This window comes from Rhipicephalus microplus, chromosome 4 (genome assembly GCF_043290135.1).
Source record: "Rhipicephalus microplus isolate Deutch F79 chromosome 4, USDA_Rmic, whole genome shotgun sequence".
Taxonomy (NCBI): Eukaryota; Metazoa; Arthropoda; class Arachnida; order Ixodida; family Ixodidae; genus Rhipicephalus; species Rhipicephalus microplus.
Window position 1 is genome coordinate 118,388,415 of NC_134703.1, and position 18,010 is coordinate 118,406,424.

The following is an 18,010-nucleotide window of genomic DNA, read 5'->3' on the forward strand; positions in this document are numbered from 1 at the left end:
TCGGCTGACAACCACTGCGGGGAATGCCCAAGGTCCTAAGGCTGGTAGAATGATGCCTTGCCGAAGGAGTGTGCTTATTTGAGCCTCAAGAAAACGACGGTCTGCAGCAGAGTAACGGTAAGGGGATCGACTGTATGGCACAGCATCGGGAAGAAGGTCGATTGAGTGTTCAACACCCTCGTACAGACCTAAGTCATCCTCTTCACGAGCGAATACTTCAGCGTGCTTCGAAAGAATGCTCGTGATTTCCCGTTGTTGATGTGCTGGCAAATGGCTACCAACCTGAGCGGCAGGCAAGGATGGGTCAATGCAAACCTCTATTGTTGAAGAAGCACCTCGCCTGCATTCAGAAGACGGGCCGTTGGTGTTTGAAACCTCATATTGGCAAGATAGTGCTAACCACGGGGGTTCATCTGGGCCTGGGAGTGGCATTCGCTGGAGGCCTGCTGAGCTGTGGTGTCCAGATACATGGTAATTGAAAGATGACCCCTGGATCATAACAGCGTTCGACATCCTGGGCAACAGTCGCTCATGGCACCGCACACTTGTTCCTGTGGTGGAATGACGAATTTCAGTTGGCATGGGTGGCTGGAACACCAACTGTGCGTGACTGGCAGCAAACCAGTCTTCCCCCAATATAAGTGGCATGGCATTGTTATCGAGGACGGCGGCTTCCAGGCATGGTTCGGAGTCGACTGCGCCAGTTGTGAGGGCTGGGCGGGCTAGGCATGAAGGCTGAGAGGCGTTGTGAACGAGAAGAATGCGCTTTATTCGAACATGAAAAACGTGCCGACCGCGCCGGAGGCGGGAGCGAGATTGACAAAACGTGTCCCCGGCCCTCGCTTGGGCTTGGAGTTTATCTGAGTAATGGCGCCGCAGGTGGCGCTGCCGATTAGATAGGCCGCTACGCTATAGTGCGCATGCGGGCGCTCACAATATATATATATATATATATATATATATATATATATATATATATATATATAAACTTGAAGGTCCCAGGTTACGTTTCTGCCCACGGCAAGTATCTTTTCACCTACTTTTCTTGCTTCACATGTGCATTACCATTTGGTCTAATACCTGCCCCTATATTTTTCTTGGCATTTGTGTCTGTCAGGATGTGCGTCTGGTTAACCTCCCTGCCTTTCCTTGCATATTTATCTCTCCCTTTCTCTCTCTGTGTCTGTCAGATCTCATTATTATTGTGTCGAAACACCGCAAAAACAAGCGCTTAAGTATACCCTTCTTTCTCTTATTCATTAACGAGGGTCTCGTACAGGCACACTTGGTGCCGTTAGTTTGTACACTAGGCATTATTAGCCAGCTGTCAGGTCGTAATAAGTTCACGTGCTACATCACGCCACATAGGCTCATAAAGACTGTGCCACACTCACCACCTTGGTTACTGGTGGCGCTGACTGACAATCACACGTTTAATTTAAAAATATAAACTGTGAAAAGTAATTGGGGAATGGCCGCCGTGGTAGCTCAGTTGGTAGAGCATCAAATGCGTAATTCGAAGGTCGTTGGTTCAGTTCCTGCCCACGGCAAGTCATCTTTTCACCCACATTTCTTTCTTCACATTTACATTACCATTAACTTCCCCTACACTTCAGTGGCAATCTTGTCTGTTAGATCTCATTATTATTGTGTCAGTACACGGTATAACGAGCCCTTAAGTATACACTTCTTTCTAACTAAAAGCATGTATGTGAAATGTTTTCTCATTCCATTCAAATTGTTTATGTTGAGAGGCTGGATATATATATATATATATATATATTCAGGCTCTATAGATTAAACCAGAATGAAACTCCGCAGCGAGCCACCGTGATTTGAACGTGTGCCCCCTCGCTCTGCCACGTGCCGGGTTAGAGAACTATGCCACGTCCCATTCCTCATTTCGAGTAATAACGCCCCGCTCTGGTGGTCTAGCGCCTAAGGTACTCCGCTACTGGTTCGAAGGCCACGTGATCGAATCCCGGCTGCAGCGGCTGCATTTTCGATGGAGGCGAAATTTTTTTACACCCGCGCAATAAAATTCGGGTGCACGTTAAGTGATAGAAATTTCAGGAGCCCCTCATTATGACGTCTCATAATCATATCGTGGTTTTCGGACGTTAAAACCCGCACATCAATGATCAATTTCGAGTAATAACGGTGAGTTACTTATACAAACCATTTAATACTGGCAGTACGCAGAGCTTGGTTGTGCTTTACCATGTGCTGCATCATCCACAAGATTTCTCGAATTGTGTGCTATAGAGCAACGCTCGTAAACTTCGCTTTAGTTCTGAAAACGGCCCTGAGGCGTAGGCTGAAAAGTGTCCCCTTTTCATACCAACTCGCGATAGTGAACGTTTGATAAGCAATACGGTACATGCCATGGCGCATCCGGAGACGCGAAAAGGTCACGCTGTGCCACGAATTTTCAAAGAGAAAAATGCCTAAGAACATTATGTTGTAGTGTTCTGCTGAAACACAAAGGAGCAATGGCTGTGACAGTTGTTAGTTCGCGCTTGTCCTGTGAATACCTCTGCGTTCTTGTCAAGCACTCTAGTGTTTGGGCGGCACGCTGCATGTGTCGAGCTATGCGCAAATATATTCGTGCTTGTCCTGTGGGTGTTTTTTTTCGTGCGTTCGTTGTGCTAGAGCAGCGTACTGCAAGTACTGAGCTGCTTGCTGTTATTTTATTCCTTACGCGTTCAATCGTTTGTCCTTGAGGAAACACTTTGACATTTCTTTAGTGCCACAATGAAGAGACAACTGTATTTTCACGCGGCTATTATTGCTTTGACTACGGTTCAGAATAGTTTGTCTATTTGTGTGCATCAGTAGATTACGAAGAAAAACATAATGAAAGCGTTCTTTGTAAACTTTGTTTTTGGATTTCGCACTTCGTACGCTGATTTGAAGCGAAAAGAAATATTCAGCGCGTTCGATGGCTTCTTGTTTTCCCCAAGGACACAAATTTTATACACATGCTTTTGGACCAAAGCCAAACAACATTCCTAGTTTGACAAGATATGGCCAAACTCTCAACATAATAATACAAATTGAATAAAAAAAATTGCATACACATACTTTTAGTTGGCCCATTTACCTTATCGTATACACTATTCTAGTTTTTTCAAACTTTCATGCATAAATCTGTAAAAAGCTAGTTTAATTTTATGATGTGTTCTTTATTGCACAAGTATCGTGGTATCGTTAGCCTTACCATAGTTTGTCACGTGTTGTAACTTATCGTAATCGTTATCACGATGGCCCAAGCCTCTAAACAACTTTCAGAGCTTTATTATTATATTTTTCTACCTACTGCACCTGTTGTGCTATTACAGCTGAGGCCGTAAAACGACGGGTCGTTCAGTGACCGCGTCGTCCTAGCGCACTTCGTCATGCGCCAGTGCTCACTCTGACATAGATTCATTCAGTAATGCATATGCGACGTCACGTACGCAATGTCACGTACTTTTTTATTATTTTCTTTTGGCACAAGGAATGACCCACCAACGTCATGTATTGTTTGTGGTGTATATACCACCGCAGTATTGCAGACCTGATGATACAAGCGCTACAATAAACGCAAACTTTAGTCAGCTATAGGAGGTGACAATGAGACCTGACTTTACAAGAGTTCATATTTAAAAGCTTGTCCTCGGAATGGCCTTCCACGCATATTGGTGTTCACCGGTTTGAGACTTCGTATCGTGGCATTGAACTTGAAATGACCAGGGGAGAGCACTTCCACAAACGAAAGTCAGGATGGTCGTAAATAATTCCTAACTGCGGAAACCAGCAGTATGTACTATGAAAAAAGGGTCGTTTAATCTACGGAATGGCTGCCGTCTTTCGTGACCACGTTCAGCGTGCACACTGCAGAGCGTTATGTAAGCTACGCCTTATTCACGTGTGTCGTCCTTGGGAAGCTGTGTTGGATATGCAGTGACTGCTTTGTTAGTTTGGTGACGGCTGGTTACGCAAAGTTAGACACACCATTTTCGCCACGAAGTGCATACTATACATGGAGGTAACTACCAGCTCGAGATTGTATATTTTTTAGGGTGTAAAAAAATGCCAAGCCTGCGCGGTAGGCACAGGGTATACACAACAAAAGCTGGAAGAGCAGCCTTTCCAGAGCCTATTGTAAATAGTTTTTGGGTAACTGGTAACAGCACACGTGCTGAGTATCCACCACACCAATAATACTCATATTTTCTGGGTAGTAGGCTGGCATTTTTGCTTGCCCTCTGTTCTTTCACTATATACGTTCGACCACAACGTCATACATATATAATATTACTGTTTTGAAATGGTGATGCAACTTCTTTAGCATAAACTCACTGTTTCATCAAAGAAGCTAGCTGCTAGCCCTTTTATGCCCAATAGTCTCACCAGACAGATCAGAAATCATTTATGACAGCATGCACCGACGTGTCACGTACGGTCCGGGAGAACTCATGTTAATGTGCAAACGATTGCGTGAGTGTGACTTGTGCAAAAATCTGCTTGCCCACTACACCGAACCGTTCATTTTCTTTGACCGTTTGAGTGCAGAAAACTATGACATTGTATGCCACACAACTGATGGGAATCGTTTCATTAAGACAAAGGTCACGCTTCTGGCTCATCTAAAGCATTTTAGCAGATGAGAAGCTGCATGGTATGAGTGGGGCACTTCGCTTGCGAGGTGGAAACATTACGTAGAGTATGTACCAGATTAGTAAGAGGAAGATGATGCGAGAAGAGTGAAATTGAATTATCTTTAAGCGGCTTGGTCCTGTGCAGAATCACCATCCCAGCCTTCTTCCAATAAATGCCAAGTGCCTTCGTTGGATGTGACAGCATTGTTCTAAATTTCATGTCATAATCCTAAATGGAATATTACTTTGCTATGAAGCAGATTTTATCCCGTTCTTAGAAAGCTTCCAGACTAAAATAAAGGCTAAGAACTCCCACAGGTGTTCTCAAGTGTAATTATAAATTCTAAAGTACAATCAGTATGCAATGTGTTGAACTTCTTATCATGACATTCTAGTGAACTAACATGTATTGGGGCCGTCATTACGTGGACTATCTGTCTCCCTTCAATCCAAGAAGTGAACTTTTTGCCATGCTCAGCTGCAATCTCACTTATACGCTTACTGAGTGAGACACTCACGCACTCAACAACATAATCAGTCACTCATACGCTCACTCACACACTCACCCACCCCCTCACTTGCACAACTCTTCACTCCCGCACACACACATTCGCAGACTCACACACTGACACACTGACTCACTCTCAAAATGACCCACTCACCCCGCCACCCCCCGGTAAGTTAAAGTCAGTCATTCATACAGACATTCACTCATTCACTCACTGGCTCACACTTTCAAGCGCACGCCCAGTCGCTCACGCAAACTCAATATTTCGCACTCCTCTTCCTCACACACACACACACACACACACACACACACACACACACACACACACACACACACACACACACACACACACGCACACGCACACGCACACACACACACACACACACACATTCTCAATAGCTCACTGAGCGACTCAATCACACACGTGGTCACTCCATCCCGCTCTAGCTTACAAAGTACCCAATCTTTTTTCCTCTCCTTCTCACTCACACAGACACAAACCAACAAACCCCCTGTCAAATGCATACACACCAATGCGCCATAATGTTGACGAAAAAAACTTATTCTCAATATCTTTTCAGACGAAGGACGCAAACCAGAATTATAAAACAGGGTATACGCACTTGGGATAACTGGTTCAAAATAACGAGTAGGGCAACAGCGTTAAATTGATAGAAGAAAGAAAATACAGTACCCATGGCTCTGTGATTTGTGTTCTTTCATTTCCCTTTCACTATAGCGCTGTTCTTCGCCTTTTATTTGTTCGTGCGTGTTATGTGTGTTCTCCAAAGCGGTTCGCCCAGTGAATGGCCAATTTATGTATAAGTGTTTACAGCAGCACACACTTTATGGTTATTTTCAGCATATTGTGTATTAGCACCATTGATTGATTTGTGATGGTGTTAATAAAACCAAGCCTCTGGCAATGAACATATTGACAAATTGATTGTTTTAATTTATGAACTTCCAGGTAAATTCAGCAGCACTCACGGTGCAACAATGAAACCGACTAGATTTATTTCATTAGCGATCCTACGTAGTGTACAACAAATAAACGATACTAGAGATATCTACTTGGAGCAACACTGCGGTGAGATACACAGAGCTTATTAAACAATGGCTATTACAAGGGAATATTGTAATATCTGAGTCTTTTTCTAGCTAGCCATGTTTACGATAAAAAAAGTGGGAAAGCTAGAGCACGGTGGCTGCTCGCAAAAACTTACATGGGGAGAAGGGGAGTATGAAAAGTTCACAGGCCACTATCGCACGTATTTTTGTGGGAGCATGGCTTCTGCAGTTTCGACCACCCAACACTCTACGTTTTTGTATGCCGCATTTCACCGCAATTTATACTGTGCAATTTGGGTGTATTGTTATATTAGCAGTAAAGTCAAATTTAATTGATATAAAACTTTGTTTGTTACCATGCGTTTGGTTTGAACATTTTATTCAAAAAGCAAAGAGGCAACAGCTTTTCCCGTAAACCTTCCAGCTTTTACGGAGAGCAAAACGTCAAAAATTTGCACCTCGCACTGCTTAGCGCACACGCGATGGTGTGTATTCGGTTTATTAAGGTTTTGTGACATTTTGATGTAAAAGTTGCTTTGCCTGAAGTTGAGGAGGTCAATTTTGTTAACAGAGGGCACGTAAATGGCACAGACGCTTGCTTTTGCAGTGCATCATTATGAAATCTGAATGGCGTTTATTATGATTTGAAGAGATTGTGTATCTCGTATGTGAAAACAAATGGCACGATCAAGTATGCTACAGCCCGCTACGTAATGTACATATATTAGTATTAAAGGAACACAAAAATTACAAAAGAGAACCAGAACGAATAGAAAATAAGAAGATAAATACTCAGAAGCACTATGTACGCATAGTATAAGTACATCTAGCCTATAATGATTGCGCATATAGTTAAAAGACGGAGTGTAATGCATACAGGGTGGTTAAACACACTGCCGCCACTATACAATAAGTTCAGATAGCTATTTACGCACTGTATACACCTTATGTGACCACGCGATATGTTCATCAACAACAAGAAACCCTGAAAGAGATCAATGATGACAATTATAAGCTGAATACTGAACTTATGTCTGCTAAAAAATCCCAAGATTGCTCACTGCATGAGTGTGATTATATGTACCAAAACCGACAAAAATTTAAAAGCAGCATGAAAATTTAGAAGTGCACTTGGCAATTTTTAAGCGACTCGTTTTTCTACAAATTATACGCGACAAATAAAAAACGCAAACACTACGTAAGCTTTCTGCAAGCTTCAACGAGGACGCACGGGTCGAACACATGTCGCGTTTGGCAACCAGTATCTTCCCTCGTGCGCCCGCACTTCTCAGCCTGTGAGCGAAAAGGCAACCCGACAGCAGCTTCCTGAAAATTTCTTCAGATATTGCTGTCAAGTGCACGAGCACCTCAGCAGAATCCGCCTTCGCTACTACAGCTCACATATTTAATATTTTCCGTACTTACAGGCGAGGTTATATCGGCCACAGCGCCTCCCCCTTTTCTTTTTTTTCCTCTTATGTTCAAGCACATTCATATCGAAAGACACTGCCACGACAGTTCGCTAGGGGTTCTCCTACAGCAGTACACACCTAAACGGTGCATTTTCCGATAACATTTTTCGTTGGTGCATTCGCTCGACAGCTGAGACGTGGCACAGTGTTCTAAAACGATGCCGACACACACATGACAAAAAAAGACAAACAGTAAGGGTGTTCTCATTTTGAACGAATACACTCAAATATTGAAGTTTCACCTTGAGTTGAACGATACTGAGAAAAAAACACATGTGTCCCAGTTGCTGCACAGAGTAGGTGCTTTCGCGAAGAGAAAACGTATACCGTATAGTATCACAGCCAACACAAGGGTCAAAAGAGTGGCGCTGTGTAATGCGTTGCCGTACGAGATCAGCAGCACAACTTATGCGGTGGTCTCCGTACTGGAAATACACAAAGATGGATATTCTTATTGGACAACCAACACCCTGGCTTGTACACATTTTCGCTTTCGCTGGCTACAAACTTTGGCATTGGCAACGCCTAGATGCAAAATTTACATAACCCGCAGCACTTATGATAGCAAGCACCGTTTATATAATACTTCCGAAAAGATAACACAGGAAAGTAATGTTTGGCACCACAGTGCCGTACCCAATTGGCTTTGACACCGCCAACCTTACATATTTGTACTGATGAAACAGAAACTGTGCGAGTACGCGGACGCTGTCTTAGACAGATGCGCCAGTTCATTTGGAGCTCTGTCGTAAAAGGAGCACGGGCCTCATTAATTTAATACAGATGTACAAATCGATTGGTTCTTCCATTCCTCAAAAAGGAGCAATATTTATTTGCAGCAGGCGAATGCAGACAACATACAGTTTCTGCTTGTCAGGAGCGCAAAATAAATGAAGTCGGACGCATTCTTCTCGCTGGGCAGACGCTGTTCTTCTCAGAAGACGCGCAGTGGCCGGCAACAGACGCAACACCCAGAAAAGGAAGCCTCTAAATGGATAGAGAAGCAGATATTCACAGGAAAGTTTCATTTCGTTTGAGCGCTTTGCAGACTTGCGCGAGCCGGGCCCCTGTTTAAGCGCGATCTTTCCTCGAAACGCAGATGACATCGGGAGCCAATATGGTGGTATTTCTTTCATTTCACCAGCTGAAATTTCTTCCGGCGAGAAAAAAAGGGAGAAAAAGGCGAGTGGTATCTAACACTGAATCAGTTTAATCCAGTTCCCCTGCATATCTTGTCTGATGTCGTTTGTTTTCGGTGCGTGTATTTTGTTGGTACTGAATGCAAAGAAATAGCAGCCCATTGATAAGTGATCGTGGAAATTGAAAAAAAAGTGCGTACGTGAATAGATAAATCCACTCAATTCCAGTACGCAAATTTAAAAAAATAGCCATTAAATTTTCTGTTTTTCGTCAAAACCAATAGTATTGTTGCACTGCGTCCAAGCTCTTGCCGGGCAGCGTTTTTTTTTTTACTTTACAACTGGTTGTTTCCTTCCATTTATAAAATCCAGTGAGCCTCTTCGCGCATACTTCCAAAACTTTTCTAACATGTATTGTGCCAGATGTTTGTAATTTGCTCGTACTTAGACTTAGCTTTCCGGACAGAAGTTAGCCCAACACAAAATTTAGTTGATAATAGTTAAAAGTGCCCTTTCTCGTCATCACTACGAGGACACAATATATATAGCATTCTTTAAACTTAGAAACACACTAATCATTTCATTGCAGGTGTTCCCTTAGGGAAACTTGTTTTAACGAAATCCGCATGCTGAACATGTAAAAATTTATAATGTACATGCCCATTGGTAATGTCCCTTTCTGTTATCACCTAGTGTTGGCGCCGGACCACCCAAGGCTCACTTTTGCCTACAAACATGACGGCGTTCATGTCAACAACAACAGCGTCCTGTTCCCGTCGCTTCCCAACAACCGGGCTTTTCGCAACTTCTCGCCATTTGTGGAGGTGACCGTAAATAATGCATGTAGCTGAGCGGGCGCAGTTGGCTGGACGCTCTTTTCTCCATCGGCCTACTTACCCGTTAAACAAATTAAACCTCACCAGTATATTCTTCTCTCTTCCCTTTTCTGTTATGCTACTCATTTCCCACTTCTCCTTCTCCTAACGCTGAGCCGTGCCTGCTATTATGCTCCAGAATTATTCGCCGTTTGAAAAATAAGCACTATTATCAGTCCCGTCATGTTAACTGCACATCAAAAAGTGCATATAATGTATCCAAATTGATGGAAATGAATGATCAGTTTTGTGCCAAAATCAACCAAATTCTGTCTATAGGAACATTTAGCTGACCGGTTTTGTGCACCGTTCCCCGTTCCGCTCCAACGCTCAATCTTAAGGGAGCGCAACGCACGTTTTCAGTTTGAGCCAAGCGTTGTTCGGTCAACGCTATCAAGACGCTACCTGTGCATGAAAGTTGTTCAAAGAAAATAAACATCTAGCCGCAAGACAGAAAATTTGGTTTGAAAAGAGGGTGAATTCATTTATTATTTCACGCATGAGCATTTTTGTATTTTTGTCACCTTCATTTGGACCTGGACTACAATCGAAGCTTTGAAAGCAGCCCAAACGCGTTTCAAACGCCTTGGCCTGAGGCGACGCATTCACCGTGTTGCCTTGTGACAGATTGAACTAAAAAGGTTTTCTCAATAGGTGGAAGAGTGGCTGCTGCTAAAAAATAAATTGTTACTATTGTTACTGTCTCTTGGACGGAAACACCAAAGAAGCATCTTGAGACGCTCCTTTATGGAACCAAGTGTCAACTCTAGATTGCTTCGTGGAACTTTACTTCACACGCGCAGATTCTCGAAGGTATTGGCTGCGACGACATCTCGGAAGAGGCACAGATCCTTGCGCGTCCTCAAGTGCTGTTCGTGCACGGAGGAAGGAAAGGTAAGGAGAGGGCATGCCCTGCCGGCGCAGGGCGTAAAAAATGTGGCGGAAATTACGTCACGCGCAGCCATATTCACTGGGCACAATGTCGGCGTTTTGTTACTCTTGATGTATTGCGGTGCGGCACCATTCAGGCGGTTCAGCGGCGGTGTGCGCGTTTTTATGGGCCTCGCACCTAACCGTGGTGTACTGCAGGTGTTCGACAGCACCCATTCTTTGTGCCGCATTGTTAGCTACGCGAGTTTCCTCCGGTGGTGGTTGTAACCAGGTGTCTGAACTAGAAACAACGGAACGAGCGCACGTATACGTACTCCGAATTTGCAGCATCCATCAAATTGATGCTGAAAAGCCATCATAGGTGATAACGACTGTGCTCAAGAATTCGTTCAATGAATGCCTTGCAGGTTAGTGACAGTTATGCGGTGTTGCTTCTTATGACAACGGACGATGCATTTGCGGTCCACAGGCCCTTATTAAGACTGTAATCTAATCTTGCTTTTCATGTTCCTGTACAATTACCGCATGCTTCTGCGCATTAAAGTTCCTGTTCTGCTTCGCTTAAGATGCTCCCTCTTCGCAATATTGTCTCGCTCTGCACAATATTGTCTGTATTGTAGCAAAACTCGTTGTCTACACGCACCTGCCCAAGGTGACTAGGTGCACCTCACTAGATACGCGTGCTTGTGCGTTCAGAAGCTGACAAAGCCGTTCGAACAATGTTGACGAAGTGATGTTGACCTTTTCTCGCGCACTCCTTCGGCTAACTTTCCCACCTTTCGCCCTCACGCGATCCTGATATTCGTTCTCCGTAGCTACTAGTGCGCGTGAATCACACTGGCGACATGTTCCCATGCACTTTCGGGTGGTCTTCGCTGCCTTCGTCCTGATGAAATCATGACCTTCGGGATATCCATAGGAACCAGTGCGCGTTGGACAAAAAAGGGGCGAAAATAAAGAGGCCGGCGCAAACTCAATGGGCTGCCACGCGCACAAGCTCCACCGACACCGACTTTACTGGCATAATGACGGACCTCCGCGTTTATTGCAGGAAAGACGTTTTTTTCTTTTTTTATCGTTGTGTCTAGCCCACAGTCTGATCAAAAATTTCATAAAGCCCTAAGAGAAGCGCAAAAGGGGAAAAAAGTGATCTGAAAGAAGCTGTACAAATTTTGGTGCCTGGTTCGTCGCGCGGCATTGTCCGAAATATCATCTTTATTTTCACAAAGAACACATCAAATAAAAAAAAGCTTAACGGCAACTTGCCGTGTGTATCGTAAACGCCGGTAGTGCAAGAGTACAAAAGCCATACGTAGAGATTTCGTCAAACGTATCGCGGCAAGACAGCGTGTTGAAATCCGTTTCGTTGGTTTTGGATAGCACCGGCGCACGCGACGCGCAGGCCACGTGCTTTTTGATACAGAGAGGGAGTCGCGCCTTCTGCTTCGCATTCATATGTAAACAAGAGAGGAGAATTAGCCCAGTCAATATGGCCGACTTCCGGCTTCATCGCGCCTTCACCAAAGCCACCTTAGGATGCGCTGGCCTTCACAACGATTGACGTCAGGGCCTCTCCTTGCCTTTAATTTCTCCGTGTTTTGGTGCTTGCGGGTTAGGCTGCCATTTCCGCCGTTTCTCTTGAGTCACATGATCCTTCGCTCGCTACGGCAGTCCGCTTACACGCTCAGCGCCTGACTACATAGCGCATGCGCAGTGGCTAACCACCGAATAGCTGAGCGGAGCGGGAGGCAAAATATGGTCAGCTAAATGTCCTTTTATGTGTTTTTTGTTTGTGTGGTCTTAATTATGGCGCGAAATTAACTCTTAAATTCAGACATGCACCAACTTTGCCTACCAGCAAGATCTACTACCATATCATGCCCGTATCTCTCTCATTAGTCAATATTTCAGACCGTTTCTGCTTTTCATTTATTAGTAAGAAAAGTGGCATAATAGGGCGATATATTGTTATAGCGAAAATAAATTGAAGGAGCTTCAACTTAGTGCCGCCAGGCCTGACGGGAAGGTGGAGCTGGGCAGCCATCTTTCTATCTCTCAAATTTTCCTCCTCTATCTCTTTTAGGGGCGAAGCTCCTTAGGGCGTGGGCTGTGCGTCCCCTGTAGCCTGTATGTAGCCACCTCTAGTTTAGTTCTTGCAGTGTTCACTAGATGGCGGTACCGTCTCCTGTATGTAGCCACCTCTCGTTTAGTTCTTGTAGTGTGTACTAGATGGTGGTACTTGTAGCTGATGATGAAAAGATGCAAGATGTTATAAACTAGAAAGCGGTACTTGTAGTTGATGAAAGACGCGAGATCTTATAAAATAGGAATGATGTCACATATGGCGCGTGTCATTGGTTGAAGGCAATCGTTCGATTTAGTGCGGCGACGTACGCAAGGGGGAGCGATGTAATAAAATCGAGTGGGCAAAATGTACAGAGGATTCATGGTTTACCAGGTTTACCTCCGGAGCTTCGCCCACTCATCATCATTCACTTCGTGGATATGGCGGAATTTTTTTTGGTCTGTTTTGCAGTTTTGAACTTCTTCCATACATTTTTTTCCTTTCTATATTTTTCTATTTTCTTTCTATTTTCAATTTTTTCTTTTTTTACACTTGAATTGAGTTGTCGTGTTGCCTAGCGAAAGTAGTCATGGTCGCCCTTTGTATTGTCATCAAGACGCTCATAGAACAAGACGAAAAATGCCACTTTTCGGCACGTGCACACGCTCGACATGACACAGTTGGCAATGCTATCTGCGATTCTGCCTGCGTAAGGTCAAGTGAAAATTACAGCTCACGACAGCCAGGGCCCCCCAAATTCTTGGAACTTAAAGCGGTCTTTTTAGTGTGAGACTCGCCTCTAATCCCTCCATAGTTTTTTTTTCATGCTAGCAAAACAATCAATCGCAGCGTTATTGATGCTCGGATGCCAGTTATATTTCTTCTTTCAAGTCAAAACATCGGTTTTAATGTAGATTGGCTGAAACTATAAGTGCTCTAAGTCATATTTTGCTTTTCCCAATAAGAACATACGTGCTGCTCCCTTATATGTCAATCGGGAGCCGCGTATAACATTTCGTTTTTACTTAGTATGCATCATTTCGAGGTATGATCTAATTACCAGTTTAGTTATGAAAAGAGCGTTACACAACTCATATCCAGCCGAGTAATCCGTGAAAGCCTTGCTCCAGAGTGTTTTACACGACGACTACTTTCAGTGTTCTTTCTTGGTTCTATCCTCTTCAGTCAAGAATAATGATGCTTGTCAAAAATGTGACGAATTCGTGTGGCATAAATTTAGGGCCATTGGTATAACATTCCGAATAACGAAACGAAGGAAGCGTTGATTCGTTCAAGGTACAGTAATGAAAGCTAACGAGTGTGTAAATAATTATCTAAATATTCTTCCAACAGTCAGCTTCAGTGCTTGCATGAAAAGAATCGTCTATTATAATAGCCGATGCTTTTTATGCAAGCCATGAATTCCCAGCTTAAAGGCAAGAAATACATGGACAGTTCGTTTTTTGGTGCATCTGTTTCGAGAAAAAAAAATCCTTTTAACGTTGGTCTTGGAATGCGCCACGTCAAACAATCGTCGAACGTCATAGTGCATTCAGCAGAGTTATCATCTGCCTTAATACGCAGCATATTGAATTTAAATGATTGCAGTTGTGCACTCACGAGGCCAGCACAAATGTGTACACTGAGGTTCACGCCATTTGATGGAATACGCAGTGCGTGATGTGCCGTTGAAGTTGGCGAGTCTTTTTGTTCACAACGTGACTGAAAGGGCTATGCAAATGAGAGCACGTGTCTGTGCTCTGATATATCTTTGAACGACCTGTGGCACAACAGTGTGCCACCACCCGAGACTTCATCTATCTTGACATTATTTTTACATTTACCAAGTTGCTTTACACTTCCAAGTGAGGAAGTCGTTTTAAGCATTCAATAAAGAAAACTGGCAGAGACTCATTTTCTGAAAAAAATATATTGCAAGAAAGACAGATGCGGCAAGTATCGTCACCCCCGGAAAATCTTTTCAGGCCTGCGCCCAGCAATCTGACGTCATTTCCGGCCGGCCGACTCTCGGGGAAGCCACAGCGGCAGCGAGCGCAGTGCGGGCGGCGGTGGTGACGGTTCGGCGGCGTGGTGTTGACGGTGTTTCGCGTTTGTTGCTTTCCGTTGTTGTTTTGCGGCAATTTCGTTTCCGCGCGTGATGCTGGAGTGATGCGACAATGCCGAATAAGTGTTGTGTACCCGGATGCACCGGCAACTACAAAACAGGAAAGAAGATACAAGTGTTTTCCTTCCCTAAAGACGACGACGCTCTCAAACAATGGCTACGCGCCATTCCTAGGAAGGACTTCGTGCCGACTTCGTGCACTAAGGTAAGAATTTGAGATGCTCCTGTTCTTAGCTTGTCGTTGCTTGTTCGGGTAGAAATCACCTATGATGGGAAATACTTGAGCGTGTGGCCGCCGGGCCTCGCGAAGCGCTGACGCCAGCAGCGTTCGCAGCAAGGATGGTCAGCTGCGCTTTGTTCACTAACAGTGCCGTGGTGTCGTCCATTCTTGCAAGCTCTCGGTGGAAGCGCTTCGTGGAGTGCGGTGACATCACGCTCCCGTGTTTCCTTTCATGTTGCTTGTACCGCTTAGCGCAGCGCTTTTATTTAGATGCTTGCGAAACGTAGGTAGACTTTGTTTTAGCTACACGGACTGTAAACACGGTCATGCAAACGGGAGCGCATTTTTTTCTTTTGAGAAGTGGCGTCTCAGACGTTCTTGAAACGTTTGTGCAGGTGTGCGCGGATCATTTCGACGCTTCATGCATCGAGAAGACGACATCGTACACGGATCCAAGGACAGGGAGAGTTATTGAAGTTGCACTCCCAGTACCACGGTTGCGTCCTGGATCTGTCCCAACGGTATTTCCCGGCTGTCCGTCCTACCTATCAGTACGAGACCAGAGCACGAGAGAAACCCCTGACGCCAAGAGGAGCCGACAAGAAGCCTCCCAACTCGCCCGTGCTGTAGAAGAGTCGCTGGCGTCATATGAAGCGGAGCAAGAACGAGACCGGTTTTCGTCTCTCGAAGAACTAAGGGCTCGCCTGCAAGGGGTGTCAGTGTCTCCGAAGTGGACTGTGATTCATAAAGAAGAGTGCTCCATGTTTTTGAACATTATCGACTATCGTGAACCTTGTTTGAATGCGTCATTGACCGTGTTTGCAAACCTTGAAGTCTTTGCCTGCTATCAAAGTTGCAAACTGTGCAGCAAATATAATGCTCAACAACTTGTGCAAGCAAAGGAACGATATTTTACGCATTGAAAAAGATCAGAAGGCGAAAAATAGAAAGGCCCGAATTTTTCTTGGAAAGTAATTTTCCAAGAGTCGCGTCTTTCTCTTCACATTTATTCTTGTGAAACTGCACAGAGTGTATTTGATTGCATGTCATGACTTGATTTCCTTGGTATACTTCTGCCTTATGTAAAATGAGCCTTGTTTCCAGTTTTGTATCTCTTTACAAGTTGTTAGCTTTTAAAAGTGCTGTACTTTTTTATTTTTTTTTAACTCGAACTGCCTCGGTGCCTACTGTAGCAGTTGTACAGTCCGTTTTGGTACCTAAGCTGTGTACACTTTCCTTGTGCACTCTGTGTACAGACATGTTGTGCACTGTAATTTGTTTTTTCTTAGATTTTTGTTTGATTTTTTCCCTAGGACATGCACCTACCTGTGGCAGTACAATTACTTTTCTTTCTGTCATTTATCATGCTGTGGACCACAATTTAGTCACCAGTGTTCTTATGTATTGTATTTTTTGGCAAGTGTTTGAACCTGATACCTTGTGTTGCTACTGCTACTATGATGAACGAATGGTATGTTTTCCTCTAACCTACAATTTAAATGAAAGTGTGCTTTTTCTGTTCCAAAGCTCGGGGATGTTTTTGCTGTTACAATCTGTTTTGTTTTGAGTTTTATGTGGCAAGATATTGTGTTTTGTACTTTTGGCATATTTTCAGCATTAAGGGCAACATCTTGTGTTGCCTGTCGTCTGCCTGGACCGAGAACAATGCGCACTGTGATATTTGTACAGACGGCGTCTGGCTGTGATAAATAAATATGCATTATTCCATTCACGATATTCATTATTTCTTGATACCTTGATAAGTTCCCCAACCGCGGTGGCTCAGTGGCTAAGGCGTAGCGCTGCTGAGCACTAGGGCGCGGTTTCGATACCCGGCTGCGGCGGCCGCATTTCTGATGGAGGCGAAAAGCAAAAACGCCCGTGTGTACGAGATTTCGGCCCACAATAAAGATTCCCAGGTAGTCAAACTTGATCCTGAGCCCTCCCCTACGGCGCGCTTCATCGCCTGCGTTGCGTCGGCGCGTTAAACCATACAGCCAATCGATACCTTGATAAATCGTGCGGACATGGTGTCAAGGCACCTCGCCCGAGTCGGTAGGCGTGAAGGGCGCTCGCGGCTGGCGCAGCCACCCAGCGAAGGGCGGCCGGCCGGCCGGCGCGATGTGACGTCGTCGACGTCACGTCACGTGACGCGCAGGCCTGAAAAGCTTCCGGGGGTGACGCAAGTATCACCCCGAGCGTTCGTGAACTATTTGTAGGAAGGACATGGGGAATGTCTTATAACTCGAGGGAGTTTTATGCCATCTGGGAATGTGATTGTGTGCAGGCGTTATTAGTGAGAAGTCACGCCGATTGCTCAAAGTAATTTTATCGACGACCTGCTGGACTTCAGGCAGGCAGGCAGGCAGGCAGGCAAAAAACTTTATTTGATCCGGAAGCGACGCTCACTCCCCCTAGAGGGCGACATCGGCGGGCTGCACCCACGACGGGACGGGGAGATGCATCTCCTCGGCCATGCCATGGGCTCTCTGGAAAGCCCGTAGCTGGTCTTCCTTCTCGTTACTTGTGAGAAGAAGTCGCCTTTCAAGATCTTTTTTTTTGTTTTTTGTTTTTTTTTGGGGGGGGGAGTTTACCATGCACAGTTGCCGTAGATAAAGACGAAAAATGTATACGCATGTCCAATATTATTTATTGGTCCACGTATCGATCGGTCTCCTATCGCAACGTCGACTAATACACAGTAATGTACACGCGTAAACCTTTTAGGAGCGAAGCTCCTTAAGGCGTGGGTTGAGCGTTCCGTCGTAATCGTATGCAGCCACATCTCGTTAGTTCTTGAACCAGCCATAGAGGTTGGTACTTTACTTATAACGAAAGACATATACGCTGAAAAATGCAAATGATACTATACTAGAGGACTTTACTTGTAGTATGATAAATAACAAAAATCATAACATATTCATGGAGCGAATGATGATGAAAAGGTCGAAGCGTCTTTCATTCCATCCGTGCTTCCGGACGTCCATTTGTGCTCGCTTCC

General features: G+C 44.6%; 1 long non-coding RNA gene across 1 annotated transcript; it reads left to right on the top strand.

Moving 5' to 3' along the window:
• Positions 1-14,697: 14,697 nt before the first annotated feature.
• LOC142814587 (uncharacterized) lies at positions 14,698-16,741 on the top strand. The gene is made up of 2 exons (XR_012894952.1): positions 14,698-14,994; positions 15,405-16,741. It is a non-coding gene; the product is annotated as an uncharacterized LOC142814587 (long non-coding RNA).
• The last annotated feature ends 1,269 nt before the right edge of the window (positions 16,742-18,010 follow it).